Here is a 19426-nt window from a genome sequence, read left to right on the forward strand (position 1 = left end):
TTTTTGTTTTTATTTTCATTACTCTAGGAGATGGGTCAGAAAAGATCTTGCTGTGATTTATGTCAAAGAGAGTTCTTCCTATGTTTTCCTCTAAGAGTTTTATAGTGTCTGGTCTTACATTTAGGTCTTTAATCCATTTTGAGTTTATTTTTGTGTATGGTGCCAAGGAGTGTTCTAATTTCATCTTTTACATGTAGCTGTCCAGTTTTCCCAGCACCACTTATTGAAGAGACTGTTTTCTCTCCATTGTATATCCTTGCCTCCTTTGTCATAGATTAGTTGACTATAGGTGCATGGGTTTATCTCTGGGTTTTCTATACTGTTCCATTGATCTATATTTCTGTTTTTGTGCCAGTACCATATTGTCTTGATTACTGTAGCTTTGTAGTATAGTCTGAAGTCAGGGAGTCTGTCCTCCAGCTCCTTTTTTTTTCCCTCAAGATTGCTTTGGCTATTCATGGTCTTTTGTGTTTCTATACAAATTTTAAGATTTTTTGGTCTAATTCTGTAAATTGGTAATTTGATAGGGATTGCATTGAATCTGTAGATTGCTTTGGGTAGTATAGTCATTTTCACAATATTGATTATTCCAATGCAAGAACATGTTCTATCTCTCCATCTGTTTGTGTCATCTTTGATTTCTTTCATCAGTGTCTTATAGATTTCTGAGTACAGGTCTTTTACCTGTGTAGGTAGGTTTATTCCTAGGTATTTTATTCTTTTTGTTGCGGTGGTGAATGGGATTGTTTCCTTAATTTCTCCTTCAGATCTTTCATTGTTAGTGTATACGAATGCAAGAGATTTCTGCTCATTAATTTTGTATCCGGCAACTTTACCAAATTCACTGATTAGTTCTAGTAGTTTTCTGGTGGCATCTTTAGGATTCTCTATGTATAGTATCATGTCATCTGCAAACAGTGACAGTTTTACTTCTTTTCCAATTTTATTCCTTTTATTTCTTTTAATTCTCTGATTGCCGTGGCTAGGACTTCCAAAACTATGTTGGATAATAGTGGAGAGTTGACATCCTTGTCTGGTTCCTGATCTTAGAGGAAATACTTTCAGTTTTTCACCATTGAGAATGATGTTTGCTGTGGGTTTGTCATATATGGCCTTTATTATATTGAGGTAGCTTCCCTCTGTGCCCACTTTCTAGAGATTTTTTATCATAACTCGGTGTTGAATTTTGTCAAAAGATTTTTCTGCATCTATTGAGATGGTCATATGGTTTTTATTCTTTAATTTGTTAATATGGCGTACCACATTGTTTGATTTGCATATATTGAATAATCCTTGCATCCCAGGGATTAATCCCACTTGATTATGGTGTATGATCCTTTAATGTGTTGTTGGATTCTGTTTGCTAGTATTTTGTTGAGGATATTTGCATCTATATTCATCAATGATACTGGTCTGTAGTTTTCTTTTTTTGTAGTATCTTTGGCTGGTTTTGGTATCAGGGTGATTTTGGCCATGTAGAATGAGTTTGGGAGTGTTCCCTCCTCTGAAATTTTTTGGAAGAGTTTGAGAAGGATACATGTTAGCTCTTCTCTAAATGTTTGACGGAATTCACCTGTGAAGCCATCTGATCCTGGGCTTTTATTTGTTGGAATATTTTTAATCACAGTTTCAATTTCAAAACTTGTGTTTGGTCTGTTCATATTTTCTATTTCTTCCTGGTTCAGTCTTGGAAGGTTATACCTTTCTAAGAATTTGTCCATTTCTTCCAGGTTGTCCATTTTGTTGACATAGAGTTGCTTGTAGTAGTCTCTTAGGATACTTTGTATTTCTGTGGTGTCTGTTGTAACTTCTCCTTTTTCATTTCTAATTTTAATGATTTGAGTTCTCTCCCTCGTTTTCTTGATGAGTCTGGCTAATGGTTTATCAATTCTGTTTATCTTCTCAAAGAACCAGCTTTTAGTTTTATTGATATTTGCTATGGTTTTCTTTGTTTCTATTTTATTTATTTCTGCTCTGATCTTTATGATTTCTTTCCTTCTACTAACTTTGGGTTTTGTTTGTTCTTCCTTCTCTAGTTCCTTTAGGTGTAAGGTTAGATTGTTTTTTTGAGATTTTTCTTGTTTCTTGAGGTAGGCTTGTGTTGCTATAAACTTCACTCTAAGAACTGCTTTTGCTGCATCCCATAGGTTTTGGATTGTCATGTTTTCATTGTAGTTTGTCTCTAGGTGCTTTTTGATTTCCTCTTTGATTTCTTCAGTGATCTCTTGGTTATTTAGTAATGTATTGTTTAGCCTCCATATGTTTGTGTTTTTTACATTTTTTCCCTGTAATTTGTTTCTAATCTCATAGCGTTGTGGTGGGAAAAGATGTTTGATATGATTTCAATTTCTTAAATTTACCAAGGCTTGATTTGTGACCCAGGATGTGATCTATCCTGGAGAATGTTCCATGTGCACTTGAGAAGAAAGTATAATCTGCTGTTTTGGGATGGAACGTCCTATAAATATCAATTAAATTTATACAGTCTATTGTGTCATTTAAAGCTTGTGTTTCTTTATGAATTTTATGTCTGGATGATCTGTCCATTGGTGTATGTGAGAGGTTAAAGACCCTCACTATTATTGTGTTATTGTCAGTTTCCTCTTTTATATCTGTGAGCATTTGCCTTATGTATTGAGGTGATCCTATGTTGGGTGCATATATATTTATAATTGTTATATCTTCTTCTTGGATTGATCCCTTGATCATTATGTACTGTCCTTCCTTATCTCTTGTTGCATTCTTTATTTTAAAGTCTACTTTATCTGATATGAGTGTTGTTACTCCAGCTTTCTTTTGATTTCCATTTGCATGGAATATCTTTTTCCTTCCCCTCACTTTCAGTCTGTATGTTTCCCTAGGTCTGTAGTGGGTCTCTTGTAGACAGCATCTATATGGGTCTTGCTTTTGTATCTGTTCAGCGAGCCTGTGTCTTTTGGTTGGAGCATTCAGTCCATTCACATTTAAGATAATTATCAATATATATGTTCCTGTTACCATTTTCTTAATTATTATGGGTTTGTTTTCGTTGGTCTTTTTCTTCTTTTGTGTTTCCCACTTAGAGAAGTTCCTTTAGCATTTGTTGTAGAGCTGGTTTTGTGGTGCTGAATTCTCTTAGCTTTTGCTTGTCTGTAAGGCTTTTTATTTCTCCACCAAATCTAAATGAGATATTTGCCAGGTAGAGTAGTCTTGGTTGTAGGTTCTTCCCTTTCATCACTTTAAATATATAGTGCCACTCCCTTCTGGCTTGTAGAGTTTCTGCTGAGAAATCAGCTGTTAACCTTATGGGAATTTCCTTGTATGTTATTGGTTGTTTTTCCCTTGTTGCTTTTAATAATTTTTCTTTGTCTTTAATTTTTGTCAGTTTGATTACTATGTGTTTCAGTGTGTTTCTCCTTGAGTTTATCCTGCCTGGGCCTCTCTGCATTTCCTGGACTTGGGTGGCTCTTTACTTGCCCATGTTAGGGAAGTTTTTGACTATAACCTCTTCAAATATTTGCTCGGGTCTTTTCTCTCTCTCCTCCTTCTGGGACCCCTATAATGTGAATGTTGGTGCATTTAATGTTGTCCCAGAGCTCTCTTAAGCTGTCTTCATTTCTTTTCATTCTATTTTCTTTATTCTGTTCTGCGGCAGTGAATTCCACCATTCTGTCTTCCAGGTCACTTATCCATTCTTCTGCCTCAGTTATTCTGCTATTGAGCTCTTCCAGTGTATTTTTCATTTCAGTTATTGTATTGTTCATCTCTGTTTGTTTGTTCTTTAATTCTTCTAGGTGTTTTTTCTTTAACTCTTCTAGGACTTTGTTAAACACTTCTTGCATCTTCTAGATCTTTGCCTCCATTCTTTTTCCAAGGTCCTATATCATCTTCACTATTATTATTCTGAATTCTTTTTCTGGGAGGTTGCCTATCTCCACTTCATTTATTTGCTTTTCTGGGATTTTATCTTGCTCCTTCATCTGGTACATAACCCTCTGCCTTTTCATTTTGTCTGTCTTTTTGCGAATGTGGTTTTCGTTCCACAAGCTGCAGGATTGTAGCTCTTCTTGCTTCTCTCATTGTGGTTACTCTTTTCTCAGTCGCCTAAAAGGCATTTTTAACTTTTCATTCAGTTATGATTTACAGATATTTATAATATTATAAATATGGGATTTAAAAAAAACTATTGCATCAATAAACATTGTAACAATAATGCAAATCAAAAACAGGAAAAAAACCCTCAGACTTTCAGGGTGAACCCTGTCCATTTTCATTTTTCCCTCATATAAAGGCACTATATATTGAAATCATTGGATAAATACAATGTTGTATTTTCTTTACAATAATGTATATGTATTTTTCATATTTTTATATAGTTTGACAATTAAAATTTTAAAGGAAACATTTCAAGTTAAAATAACACAATTAATTATTATTAAACATGGTTTCTTTTTAATTTTTCATATTGTAAGTAAAATGTATAGAAAAGTGTTCATGCATATAACTTTTTTTTTTTTTTTTTTTTGCGGTACGCGGGCCTCTCACCACTGTGGCCTCTCCCATTGCGGAGCACAGGCTCCGGACGCGCAGGCTCAGCGGCCATGGCTCACAGGCCCAGCCGCTCTGCGGCATGTGGGATCCTCCCGGACCGGGGCACAAACCCCCATCCCCTATATTGGCAGGCGGACTCTCAACCACTGCGGCAGCAGGGAAGCCCCATGCATATAACTTTTTATTTTTTAAAAAAGATATTACTTTAGAATAAATTTTCAAGAAATAGATCACTGATTTTTTAATTTTTTGACACTGCAGGTCAGAAATTAATTTATACCCAGACAGTGTGTTATCTTGAGGCACATTTTTCTTTAATACAGTTTGGACTTTATACATCTCATTAGGTAAAATTATAGAGTGCCTCATATCAAAATAATACTGAGATATATCAGTGATTCAAGTGTAAAAACTAAAACCCATAAAGGAATAGAAGTAAACATTAAGAATATGTTTACAGTCTTGGAGAGAAGACCTATTTAAGCCTGCAGCAAATAAATAAGTAAAACAATTGACAGATTTGATTAAGTGAAAATTAAAATCCTTTGCAGAGCTAAGGAAAAAAATGCAAGTTGAAAAAATATGTTTGCAACACATGACAGCCTAATTTCCTTAGTATAAAGAGTGCTCATAAATCAATAAACAAGGACAAACAGCCCCATAGGAAAATGGGCAAAGGACCAGAAAAAGTAAGAATAAAAGTGACCAAGGGGCTTCCCTGGTGGCGCAGTGGTTGAGAGTCCGCCTGCCAACGCAGGGTCATGGGTTTGTGCCCCGGTCCGGGAGGATCCCACATGCCGCGGAGCGGCTGGGCCCATGAGCCATGGCTGCTGAGCCTGCGCGTCCGGAGCCTGTGGTCCGCAATGGGAGAGGCCACAACAGTGAGAGGCCCGCGTACCGCCAAAAAAAAAAAAAAAAAATGTGACCAAAAAATATATATGAAGTTACTCAATTTCTTTCATCACTGAAGAAATGCAAATTAAATCAATGAGATTATTTGTATTTATCTGATTGACAGAGATAAGGTTCGGTCATGCTCAGGGTTCCTATGTAAAATGGCACCGTTTCTTAGAATACACATTCTCTGACAAATATCATAGCTTGAATTCCCCAGAAAGCAGAGTCCAGAGGCAAAGGCTTACATGCTGCCAATTAATCCCAGGAAGCAGGAGAGGAGCTCAATGAACAGGGAAGGAGGGAGACCAGGAAGGAGAGTGAATTAAAGAAATTAGGTGAAAACTGTAACATATTTTTAAACTTTTTTTCACATATCATATAGTTGGTAGTGTTTCTATTTTGAAACTTTTCTCTGTGGGTAAAACAAATAGGCAATTTTGTGGTATTCCAAATTCCACATCTTCAGTGTTCTCAAGAACCAGGATTCTCAGGGTCAAAGAGAAGGGATAGGGCTTCCCTGGTGGCGCAGTGGTTGAGAGTCCGCCTGCCGATGCAGGGGACACGAGTTCGTGTCCCGGTCCGGGAGGATCCCACATGCCGCCGAGCGGCTGGGCCCGTGAGCCATGGCTGCTGAGCCTGCGCGTCCGGAGCCTGTGCTCTGCAACGGGAGAGGCCACAACAGTGAGAGGCCCACGTACCGCAAAAAAAAAAAATAATAATAAAAAGAGAAGGGATGGAGATGTAAAATAAGAGAGATTAAGTAAAACTCTGTAGCCCTACATTTGAATTGGAAACATCACTTTGAGACTATGACATACTTTTTATAAAACAAAATAAACCATTTTTTTCCATGTCTTTCTGCTGAAAAAGCTTTGTAAAAAATGACAACCCCAGTAGCAGTGAGGACCTCCAGCACCTTGGTTACTCTCCAAATCATCTTCCATTGAAAGGAACCAGGGCTCCTTGGAAAAATCACTGATACCAAGTCTGAGACAGGAAATGTACGAGATGAGCCTGAACATCATATCATATTAGGAAGCAAGGAAGTTATCAAAGCTACAGGAGTCATATCTGAAAGACCAGAAGCCAACTTGAAGGTTCCCATTAACCAAAAATAGCTTAATTTAACCTCCATACCCCGCCTCCCAGCCCTCAGTACAGGATCCCCTCTAGTCATGAACCATGAAAACTGAATCCTGTCTCAATAGAAACCTCCCATCTCCTGTGCTGAATATGTGGAATGCCAAGTTTGAATCTTCTTTAGGCTATACCTGGGGGAAGGGGGCACTAACCAAAAAGGCTTCAGATTGACCCAGATCTATTTGATTTTTCTATTCCCCACCACCTCAACCTCACCCCATCCCCTCTCACTCACCCTTAACACACGCAGCCATCTACTCAGTCCTTCCCTCATCAAAAAGGCCTTCCCTATTCTTGCCAGGTGAGAATGGCTTTACATAATATTCTTTCCATATCATCTCAATGGCTAAAGTGATCTGAGTCAACCAGGTCTTGGCTCTTGCCATTTCAAGAGAGGGCTTTTGAAATTCGTAAAGACCTGTATCTCTCAGTCAAGCCTTTCAAACAACCATTGATTCAATGCTCAGGAAGTCAGAGGGAAACCCAAAACTTAAGTGTCAGAGAAGAACAAAGTGTTTATGTCTTCAAACCTGTTATCCTTCAGCTACTGGACCTGTCAGTCAATCTCAGCATCACTAAAAGTGGAACACACAGACATTATGTGTTCCTGAGGGGATGCAATTATGATTTGCACAGCACAGAACCAACTGTGAACTAGTCATACCTTAAACACTGAACCTGAATCTAATCAAGTTTTAAATATAGCTTTCAATGCAGAGGAAATACGAAGGTGCAATAAAAGTTAAATAACACCCTGAAAAAACAGATAAGTCATAGAACATTCTGTGGGACAAAAGCATGTATAAAGAAGGGGAGGGGGTATATGCTGCAGATTCAGAAACTAAAGAAACAGAACAATGAAATGAAACATGTGGACCTTGCTTGGGTCCTGACTCAAACAAACATTATAAAAATACATTTTTAATGCAATCCCTGATTTTTTATGCAATTAGGAAAATTTGAATATAGACTAGGTATTACCCGATATCAAGGAATTACCACTTATTTTGTTAGACGTGCTTTTTAATAGAAAAATGTTCTAATGTTTTAAAGATGCATATTGAAATATGTTGGGGTAAAACAACATGATATTATGGATTTATTTTAAAGTAGTTTATACTTTACTTTTTCAAAATATTTATTTATTTATTTAGCTACACCGGGTCTGAGTTGCAGCACACTGGCTCTTTAGTTGCGGCATGTAGGATCTAGTTCCCTGATCAGGAACCGAACGGGGGGCCCCTGCATTGGGAGAGTGGAGTCTTAGCCACTGGACCACCAGGCAAGTCCCTATTAAAGTAGTTTAAAAAAAAAAAGAAGAATTCAATCTAAATGTACCAACCTGAGAAAATGTCTATAATACATTTTCTCAGGTTGGTACATGCAAAATGCAAGTTGAAGATAAAAATATATAACATAATTATATTTCATCAATATAAAATTTTGTAGTTAGATGATAGATATAGAAACTTGACCCTATACATGTGGATAAAATAGGAATAAAATGCACAGAATTTAAATAACAGTTACCTTGGGGGAAAAGTGTTGCTTGGAAAGAAAGAGGACTTTGAAATATAACTTTTAATAATTGTTTACAGTTGTACTGTAATTGACGAATATTTACTTTTTGTTCTTTAATTATTTGTCAAATAAAAAATTAAAAACCTTAAAACCACAAACTTAAAATTTAAACCTATTCTACTTATTACATATATAGAAAAATGAAGAGAGAACATCTGGAAGGACAAGAGTTAATGGTGATTTCCTCTGAGAACAGGCATTTGGAGGAGCTGGCAAGACAACTAGAAATTTCATCCTGCAGACCTCAGTACTGATTGAACGTTTTATAACAAGCATGAGGTAAATTCACCATTGAAAGAAAAAGGAAAAAAGTTAATACACAAACTCAAAGCCTAGAAAAAACAATTAAATCAAACATCTTTTTATATACAACCTATCAACTTCTTGAGGATGCATATTTCATCAAATATCTGCTCTTAATAAAAAAGAGAAGAAACAGTAAAATGTTACCAACTGGTTAAAAACAAACACCAAGTTGTTGTGATCAGCTTTGGGTTTAAAATCCTGGATTCAAATCCCAGAGTTGTCACTACGACTATATGACATTGGCCAAATTACAACATCTCTCTTAGCCACATGACAACTATGAAAGGGGTTAAATAACAGGAGAAGCCCAAACCAAATCCTTGTTCGGCCATTTACCATCTGTTGTGTCCTTGGTTGAGTGACAATTTCCCTGTGCCTCGGTTTTCTCATCTGGAAAATGGAGGGAACAACCTCCTAGGATTGTGGTGAAGATTAAAGGAGTTACATACAAAACATTCAGAACAATGCCAACCCCAAATAAACCCTTCAGTAAGTGGGGTTATTATCACCTCCTATGCAGGAACTACAAAAACTTAAATGAGATTCTGCACATTGAGCACTTTGCACAGTACCTTGGTAGCCGTTATACTCATCAATCCAGGATTAAGTGTATTTTTTTATTGTGGTTAAAAAAATATATATACATAAAATGTGCCATCTTAACCATTTTTAACTGTACAATTCAGTAGTGTTAAGTATATTCACACTGTTGTAAAATAGATCGCCAGAACTTTTTCATCCTGCATAACTGAAACCTTGTACCCATTAGACAACAACTCCTTTTTACCCCTTCTCCCCAGCCCCACCATTATACTTTCTTTTTCTATGAATTTGACTACTTTAGGTACCCCAGACTAGTGGAACCACACAGTATTTGTCTTTTTGTGACTCGCTTATTTCATTTAGCATAATGTCCTAAAAGTTCATCTGTGTTGTAGCATGTGCAAGGATTTCTTCCTTTTTGAGGCTGAATAATATCCCATTGCTTGTATATACCACATTTTGTCTATTTGTCCATCCGTTGATGGACACTTGGGTTGCTTCCATCTCTTGGCTATCAGGAGTAGTGCTGCTATGAATATGAGTATGCAAATATCTCTTCAGCACTCTGCTTTCAGTTCTTTTGGATATATACCCAGAAGTAGGATTGCTGGATCATATGGTAGTGCTATTTTCAATTTTGTGAGGAACTTCCATACTACTTTCCCTAGCAGCTGTACCATTTTACCTTCCCACCAACAGTGTGCAAGAGTTCCAGTTTTATCACATCCTCTCTAACACCTGTTATTTTCTGTTTTGTTTTCTTTTAATAGTAGCCATCCTACTATCAAGTATCAGGTGACATCTCAGTGGTTTTGATTTGCATTTCTCTTATGATTAGTGAGGTTGAGCATATTTTCATGCAGTTGTTAGCCATTTGTATTTCTTCTTTGGACATACATCTATTCAAGTCCTATTTCTCTTAAAAAAGAAAGAGAAGAAACACTAAAATGTTACCAACTGGTTAAAAACAAACACCAGTATGGTTATGATCAGGTTTGTGTTCTCTCTCTCCCTCTTTTACTGTGTCCCCCCATGGCAGACAGAGAGAGAGTTCTTTGGCATCCCTTCTTATAAGGAAAGGACACTAATCCTATCAAATCAGGGCCCCACCCTTAGGTCCTCATTTAACTTTAATTCATAAAGCCCCCATCTCCAAATACAAGCACACTGGGGGTTAGAGCTTCATGAAGTTGGAGGGGGACTCAACTCAGCCCATACCACTGAGTAAGTGCATACAGGTTCCATAAATCTGCTGTGGCTTGTCACCCTTGCCATGAGCTTCTTCAAGCTACGGCCATCTCACAATGCCTATATCACTGTAATCATCACCCTCACCTTCATCCTTATCATCAACAAATTGTAGTTTTCTTTCCAGGGAGATTCTCTCAGGCCCCCTTGATGGAGCTTTATCAAGACAAATGTCTAGCATATCAAGGAAACAAAGTCTTGTGGACTTTTACAATAACCAAGAAGAGGCGGATCCACTAAGGCCTAAACTGAAATTCTTCAGTAACCTGAGTCCTCAGCTAGAGCAAAATCTACTGCAAAGCTGCTCTCCTCTTTGAGCAGGGGGCTGAATGCTGAAGGTCATAAAAAATTCAACAGGTGCAAGTACTGCTCATGAACTCTAATAATTTATTTTGCATTCATGGTGCATTTAGGTTTATAGGACATTGTCAATAAATTGTTGCAATGTGCATTTATGTTTATGATTTATAAATATTGTAAATACTATGATGATTATTGAAAGGCATACTGACAAATCTTACTGATTACCAATGTTTAAATATGTCAGTTTTGTTTGAAGGGTAAAAACTGTCCGTACTTTTTAATTCTCAAGGCTCTTATCTCTAAAGTGGACACATTTTTTTTTTTTTTTTAGTTTTTTTATTATTCACTTTATTTTCCAGTTTGGGTCACATATAATGATTTTTTTCTTTTTTTTTAACATCTTTATTGGAGTATAATTGCTTTACAATGGTGTGTTAGTTTCTGCTTTATAACAAAGTGAATCAGCTATACATATACTTATATCCCCATATCTCCTCCCTCTTGTGTCTCCCTCCCACCCTTCCTACCCCTCTAGGTGGTCACAAAGCACCGAGCTGATTTCCCTGTGCTACGCGGCTGCTTCCTGCTAGTTGGCTATTTTACATGTGGTAGTGTATATATGTCCATGCCACTCTCTCACTTCGTCCCAGCTTACCCTTCCCCCTCCCTGTGTCCTCAAGTCCATTCTCTATGTCTGGGTCTTTATTCCTGTCCTGCCCCTAGGACACATATCTAGAGGTATCAAGTAAAACAAGATTCCAAATATGGAGGAAATGGTCCCCGTTCTTGTGACAGCTACTTAATAAAGTAATAAAACAAAGGTAAAAGCTAGACAACATGTAAAGCTGGCCACCAAGAGAGTAAGTCACAAACTGAACACAGCACTTTCCTCCAGGCTAGATCTTATAGACACACACACCGTCGGTTTCAAAATCATTTTGGAAGGGACTCAGAAAACCGCCCTGCCTCATCCATAGGTTCCTTAACTTCAAGGGTCCCAACTCTAGTGGGGAGCTGACCCAGGTCATGCCTATTTCACGGTCCTGCAAACACTCAAGGGACCCAATTAAAAGCCACAGGCATGATGGCAGCCAGGCCAGGAGACCCAGTGGCCACTCAGACATCTCAACGGAGTCAAGTTAACATTGATTGTTATGGAGACGGCCAGTTTTCTTCATGAATGAACAGCTGTTCCATCACTCTGTCCAAAGGAACACTGCCAAAGTCTGGGGGCCCAGCTGGCTCCCAACAAAGGCACACACTGCCAGAGAGGGGGCTCAGCGGGAGAAGTGACCCAGCCTTCTTTGACAGGTCAATTGAGCTCTGCTGTAGAAAATGCTTCACACAGGCCTGTTTTCTCTCCCCCTCACCCGCAGGGCAAACATGGCTTGATTGTTAAAATGACCATGAATAACTGTGGCTGGCTTTTTTCCCTGTTGGTGGCTGCACGTACTGATTTTTCCACTACTTTCAAAATCCTTTCTAAAGGGTGTTGGGAGGAAGTTCTAGAAGACAAACACTCCGTATAAATGAACCCCCAAACAGAGGGGTGTTATCACCGACCTCAGAGCAGCCTTTCAAGTATGCAGACTCTGTCCGTAAGACACCACCTTCTCACTAATTGAAAGGATGCTAATTCTTGCTGAGTCCCTCTTGCTTGCTCTACAAAGTTGAAGCTGGTTGGATCTAAACTTTGTGCTGTGTTCTCTCTTTGTATCTGCTCTTTGTAGAACATTACCTGTGGTGGAGGATATAACTATGGAGACTGGAGTCCCTGCCCTCAGTAAACTCACAGTCGCTTGGACCCGCAAGTGCACAAGAAGATGGGGTGGAATAGAAAAGTGGCACTGAGCTGATACCCAGCTTGCCAAAGTCAAGCCTGTGTCCTCACAAACTCCAGAGCTAAGCAAAGGGAGGATGAATCACAGAAATACATGGCTTTAAAGCACTGAGGTCAGGACTGTGCACCCATTAAAAAGAACAAGGCAGAGCCATATGTGCTGACAGGGAGCAAGCCCAGAACACACTGGACACTGACAAAAGTAAGAGCAGAACAGTGTGTATGATGTGTTCCCATTCATGCTGAAAGCAGGGAATGGGGAGGAAGAGGATATAAATATGCAGAGAATAAACACAGAAACATTCCCAAGAAACTGGTAACAGAGATTTCCTTTAAGGACAAAAACTGCATGACTAGGAGTTGGAGAGGGGGGTGAGTGGGATGGGACATACTTTTCACTATTTTTGAATTTGTTATAGTATGAATGTACTATCTTTCAGTATCTTTTGAATTTAACTTAAAATAATTTCTAAGACACCTATGAGTAGCGTTCTTCATTTGTGGTATAGAGAAGCAAAAATGTGTGTGTGTGTCTGTTTATTCAATGCAATCTCAATCCAAATCTCAGCATGCTTTTTTTCTGATTCTAAACTGATTCTAGAATTCAAATGGAAGTGCAAAGATCCTGGAAGAGCCAAAACAAGTCTGGAAAAGAACAGAGTTGAAGAACTAACGGTACATGATTTCAAGAACTATTATATAGCTACACTATTTAAAACACCATGGTATTGGCGTAATGGTAGACAAAATGATCAGTGGTATAGAGTAGAGTGCGCATGCATAAAAAACTCTAGAAGGATATACAAAGAACTAATGGCATTTACTATCTTCTCGCAGGCTGGGAGTTGGTTGGATGAAGAGCAGGAGGGGGAGCTTTATACGTATTTAATGTGTGAATCATGTGAATGTATTACCTATTCAAAAAATGAAATTCAAAAGCACTTATGCCGCTTCTTAAGGCACAGTTTATGCTAAATTTCGAGAGCAAATTATCAGGAAGTATTGCAAATCTTCCATTTTGGTAAGAAAAAAAGTCAAATTGTCCATCAGATCAATTTAAGCCAAGGTTTGGATCCTGGGGCTATTGTTGTTTACAAAGACACTAAGTTATTTCTGAGAACATTAGGAAATGTTGCGTCTGAGCAAGGTATTTTTTAACCCTATGCCGTGGTCACATCTGGTCCCAAAGCAAAGAAACTCTTTATCAAGAAAGAAGGTGAATTTCTGGTTCCCTCCTCCATCTGAGATCTCAACCAACAAGACTTTTTCCTTTTCCTTCCTTTTCTTTTTTTAATTGAAATATAGTTAATTTACAATGCTGTGTTTTCTTTTTTAAGGCAATTTTATCGACGTATGATTGGCAGACAATAAACTGTACACATTTAAAGTGTATAATTTGATGTTTGACATATGTATTGAAAATTGCAAAATCTCTCAACACGAAGACTCCATCCAATCCCCAACACTAAGAGACTTGACCAAACTCTAACTTGGCTCCTAGTAGCCTAACGCTGTGTCCCTGGGTTGACCCAGCCCCCCTAAGTTCCTGCCTGGAAAAACCCAGGCTGCCAAAAGAATTTACTGTTTGTTCCAGCCAAGACCTGATAAGCCCCCATCTCCCTTTTCTTAGAGCATTTATGTTAGAAAACTTGCAATTGTAAGTCCTTTGTCCTGTCTCTTTGAGAAGTATATGTATCTTCTACAACCCAGGAATGTCTTTCTCAAACGGAGCCTTTCCTTTGAAATGTGACCATCAAGAAGGATAAGGCCCCTGTCATGCAGTCTTTGTGGGAGGGTAGGAGCCAACTTCAATAAGCACCAGTTAGCAGACACAGGTGGCAGAATCATATCTCTCTCTTTTTTTTTTGAGAGATATTTAAAGTATTTGAATATTAAAAATTCTAATTTTTCATAAAGATGCATTATAATTGCAAGGAGCTTACAAGAATTATCTTCCTATTAAACATCTCCTAGAAAATACATATTCCACTAAAGCAAAGATTACTAGCTACCCTCCAAAATATGCGTTACCACATTAATAATGCAGAATTTTATTTTAGGAAGAAGCGCATGAGGGAGAGACTTCATTTCCCATTCCCTTCTTTTGTTTTGCCCACAAACCGTCTGCTTGTAGAAAATACACCCATAATTATCATTAATATAATTGTCTCAGCTTTTAGCATCCTCCTTAATAAACACGTCAGGATGAGGAAATGCTAAGAAAGGCAAACCTTTGCCTGGAATGGGCATTACCTCTAATCACATCTCTTAATGTCCTCTAGGACTTCTCCTTAGTTCACTCTGGCGTTTACTTTTTAATTTAATTTAATTTAATTTAATTTTCACCTCAATGTTTAAAAGGCCCTCCCTACCCTCCCCATCCATTCCTCAACCCCAGGCAACCACCGATGTGCTTTCTGTCCATATAAATTGCATTTCCGAGACTCCCTCCCCCAGTTTTATTGAGATAGAGTTGACCCACATCACAGTATAAATTTAAGGTTGTTGAAGAAATTCAATTGACTATGAAGTTAAGAGGAAAAAAAGGGAATTTTATTAGAACCAAACTGAGAATCATAACCACGGAAGCAGATTCTCAGAAAGCTCTGAGAACTCTTCCACCTGTTGGAAGTCGAATACACTTTTTGAGACAAAGGGTCATACATCAAAATGACATACTGATATGTTACATAAAGTTCACCAAGGATACATAGTCCAGGTAAGCACGTACAAAGCAAGCAGCAAGTCACCATGACCCCCCACAGAGCTGCGAAAGAACGCTATTCTTTAAGTTATATTACTAGCATCAGAAGAAAGGAAAAAAAAAGATCTTTACGGTTGAGCAGGCTCTCCCATCTCTGAGGAGCCCTGGTTAATGTGTAATGCAGATGCACACTGCACATCAGGGAGGGAGGAGGCCCAAACAGACACACAAAGAGAATTTTATATTTAATTTGTTCTTGTCCAGTCTTAAAATATAAATTTTATTTCATCAAGGTGCACAGCATAATGGTTTCATTTACGTATATTGTGAAATGATCACCACAATACGTTTAGTTAACATCCATCATTTCACACAGATACAACAAAAAGAGAAATCAAAAAGGAAAAACGTGTTTTCCTTGTGATGAGACCTCTTAGGATGCCCTTTCTTAACAACTTTCCTACATATCACACAGCAGTGTTAACTACCGTCATCATGCTGTACATTACAGCCCTGGTAGTTATTTATCTTGTAACTGAAAGTTTGTACCTTTTGATCACCTTTCAACAATTCCAATTCTAAAAAATGTAGACTTTTAAAATATATATGGAATCATACAAATATTTATTCTCTTTTTGTCTGGTTTCTTCACTCAGAAAAATTGAGAGCCATCCATGTTGTTGTGTGTGTCAATAGTTCATTCCTTTTTATTGCTGAGGAGTACTCTATTCTGTAGATATATTACATTCTTTCTTATCCATTTACCCACGGATGGGGGTAGTTTCCTGGTTGGGGCTCTTGCAAATAAAGTGGCTATGAACATTTGTGTACAAGTCTTTGCATGGATGAATATTTCCTTTTCTTTTGTTTAAATATCTAGTAGTGGAATGGCTAGATCATATGGTAGATATATGTTTAACTTTTTAAGAAATGGCCAAAGTCTTGGTTCTACTGGTTTTTTTTGTTTATTTCTTTTTTCAAATTCCATCTGATATTTTGATGGAATGTTCTGATAGATGCACTTGTGTGCACATAAAGACAGTTTTACCTGTTCTTTTCCAATCTGGATGCCTTTTATTTATTTTTCTTGTCCAACTGTACCCCTAGTACAATGTTAAATAAAAGTGGTGAGAGAAAACATCCCTGTCCTATTCCAGGTCTTAGGGGGAAAATATTCAGTCTTTCACCATTAAGTATGACGTCAGACAGGTTTTTTGCAGGTGCGCTCTATCTGATTGAAGAAGTTCCCTTTTACTATTAGTTTGTTGCAAGTTTTTATAAGAAATGAATGTTGGATTTTGTCAAACACTTTTTCTCCATCTATTAAGATGATCATATGATTTGTTTGTTCTTGTTTTTTTAGCTAATATAGTGAATTATAATAACTGATTTTCAAATGTTAAAATGACTCTGCATTCCTGGATAAACCCCACTTGGTCATGTTGTATTATTCTTTTAATATATTGTTGGATTCAACTTGTTAAAATGTTAGAACTTTTGCGCCCATATTCATGAAGGATATTGGTCTGCGGTTTTTTTTTCTTGTGTTACCTTTGACTGGTGTCAGGATCAGGGTGATGCTGGCCTTATATTGTAGAATGAGTTAGAAAGTATTGCTTATTCTTCCTCTTCAATTTTGAAGGAAGAGGTTGTGTATAATTTTTATTATATTTTCCTTAAATCCTTTTTAAAATTCACCAGGAAGGCCACTGGGGCTTGTGTCTTAGTCCATTCAAGCTGCCATAACAAAATAACAGACTGGATGGCTTATAAACAACAGAAATTTCTCTCACAGTTCTGGAGTCTGGAAGTCCGAGATTAAGGTGCCTTCACGGTCAAGTTCTGGTGAGAGCCCTCGTCCTAGTGCAGAGAGCTGACTTCTCATTTTATCCTCACATGGTGGAAGGAGCAAGGGAGCTTTCTCCGGCCACTTTTAAAAGGGCACTAATCCCATCCACGAGGGCTCCATGCTCATGAGCTAATAACCCCAAAGGCCCCCACCTCTTAATATCACCTCGGGGGCTAGGTTTCAACATATAAATTTTGGAGGGACACAAAGATTCAGACTGTAGCAGCTTGGAGTTTTCTTTATGAGGTGGTTTTTAATTACAATTTCTTCAGTAAATATAGGGTTACTCTGGTTATGTATGCTTTTCTTCAGTGAGCTAGGGTTTATGTCTAGTGTTTATATCTCTCAGGAATTTGCCCATTTCATCTAAGTTGTTGAACTTATTGGCATTAAATTGTTTATGTTATTCCCTTGTTATCTTTTTAACATCTGTAGCTGTCGCCCATCTCATTCCTGATATTAGTAATATGTGTCTTTTCTTCTTTACTTGATCAGTCTGTCTAGAAGTTTATCAATGTTATCAATCTTCTCAAAAACCAGTTTTTCATTAATTTTGTCTATTGTTTTCTATATCACTGATTTCCACTTTGATATTTATTTCCTTTCTTCTGCTTCATTTGGATGGAAGAAAGAGAAAAGAAAGTATACATCCCCTCCTTTTGAGGCTATGTCCCAGAAACTATTATACATACATCACTTCCCCTTACATCCCACTGACTGTAAGTAACTTAGCCACATGGGCAGGCTTTGCTTCCAGGGAAGCTGGGAAAATGGAAAGTATATTCAGGGTGGTCACATGTCCCACTGAAACTCAAGATTGCTACTGCTGAAAAGAAGAGAACAGATAATGGGGGACAAGGATTAGTCTCTGCCATCTGTAAAACTAAGTACAGAGCAAATTCTCAAAAGAATCTATTGTTGTGGGGTTAAAGAGATGATTCCAACTGGATAAATGGAATATAGCTGGGAATTCCAGAGAACACAAACCCTTATTTCCCAGAGTTAGGTGTGAAAAGAACATTTGTCCCTTTTTACTTCGAACTATTTGGACCTGTAACACAGTACTTCTCAAACTTTAATATGCAGATTAATCACCCGGGCATCTTGTTAAAAATGCAGTTTCTGATTCAGTAGGTATGGGATACACCCCAAGATTCTGCATTCCTAACAGCTCCTAAGTGAGGCCAGTACTGCTGGTCTGAGCATCATATTTTGAGTAGCAGAGTATAGAACCTGTAATGGGTTGAATTGTATCCCCCAAAAAGATATGTTCACATCCTATCCTAACCTAACCTCCAGTACTTGCGGCTGTGACCTTATTTGGAAATAGGGTCTTGGCAGATATAACTAAGATGTAAATTAAGATGAGGTCATACTGGATTAGGGTGGGCCCTAGATCCAACCACTGGTGTCCTTGTAAGAGGAGAGGATACACAGAGATCCACACAGGGAAGAAAGCCATGTGAAGAGAGGAAGCAGAGACCAGACGTGGTGTAGCTATAAGCCAAGGAATACCAAGGATTGCCAGTAGCCACCGGAAGCTAGAAGAGGCGAGGAAGCATCCTCCTTTATGCTCGCATCCTTCAGAGCGAGCGTGGCCCCGCCTGTGACTTGAATTCTGACTTCTAGCCTCCAGAACTGTGAGAAAACATGTTTCTGTTTTTTTATGCCACCCAGTTTGTGGTAATTTGTAACGGCAGCCCCAACACACTAATACACACCCCTTGATTTGGTGGGGGGGGGCGGCTGGAAGAGTCTCTCAGAATCGTACATTGTCAAAATTGTGTCATACTTCATTTCCTTCACCCCCAAGGCAACATTTCTCAAAGCATAGAGTAATGACTTAGGATCTTCTCTTAAAATCCACATTTATGGGCGCCACTCTAGCCATGGAATCAATATTCCTAAAGATTGGGCCCAACATTAGCTTTTCAAACAGGCACCCCAGGTGACAGGCTCTGTAGCTGTTTCCTTAAGGTCCTGCGATGTACACAGCTTCATTATGTGATGTGGATTCAAGGCCAAGATGCCGACAGTTGCCTCTCCATTTAAGGTCCACCCTGAAATCTCACTGTGAAGACCTCAGTCCTTCAGCTAAATGGGTAAAGGATTAAAAAGCATATGCCTCATTGTTACCGACCTGGGTTCTTGGACTCTTTAATCGGTAGAAATTGATAAGAGGCTGGACAAGAATTCAGGCAGGTTTTGTGGTTACACAGGTAAATCCATTTGTCAACCCAGCGAGTGTCTGTGCATTTCACTGTATCTAAATATTCCATACAAGAAAATACCAAAGAGTTTCATTTCTACCTCATGAAAACACCACTTTTGGTGTGTTTTGTGTCCCCTCAAAATTCATAAGTTGAAGCTGTAACCCCTAGCATTTCAGAATGTGACTGTATTAAGAGATGGTCTTTAAAGAGGTAATTAAGGTCATTAGGGTGAGCCCTAATCCAATATGACTGATGTCCTTATAAGAAGAGGA

At 38.2% G+C, this 19426-nt stretch overlaps 1 long non-coding RNA gene across 1 annotated transcript; it reads left to right on the plus strand.

Moving 5' to 3' along the window:
* Positions 1-5454: 5454 nt before the first annotated feature.
* On the plus strand, positions 5455-13783 carry LOC117197849 (uncharacterized). The gene is made up of 3 exons (XR_004478754.2): positions 5455-12590; positions 12990-13063; positions 13226-13783. It is a non-coding gene; the product is annotated as an uncharacterized LOC117197849 (long non-coding RNA).
* The last annotated feature ends 5643 nt before the right edge of the window (positions 13784-19426 follow it).

This window comes from Orcinus orca, chromosome 6 (assembly GCF_937001465.1).
Source record: "Orcinus orca chromosome 6, mOrcOrc1.1, whole genome shotgun sequence".
In the NCBI taxonomy this organism is placed as follows: Eukaryota; Metazoa; Chordata; class Mammalia; order Artiodactyla; family Delphinidae; genus Orcinus; species Orcinus orca.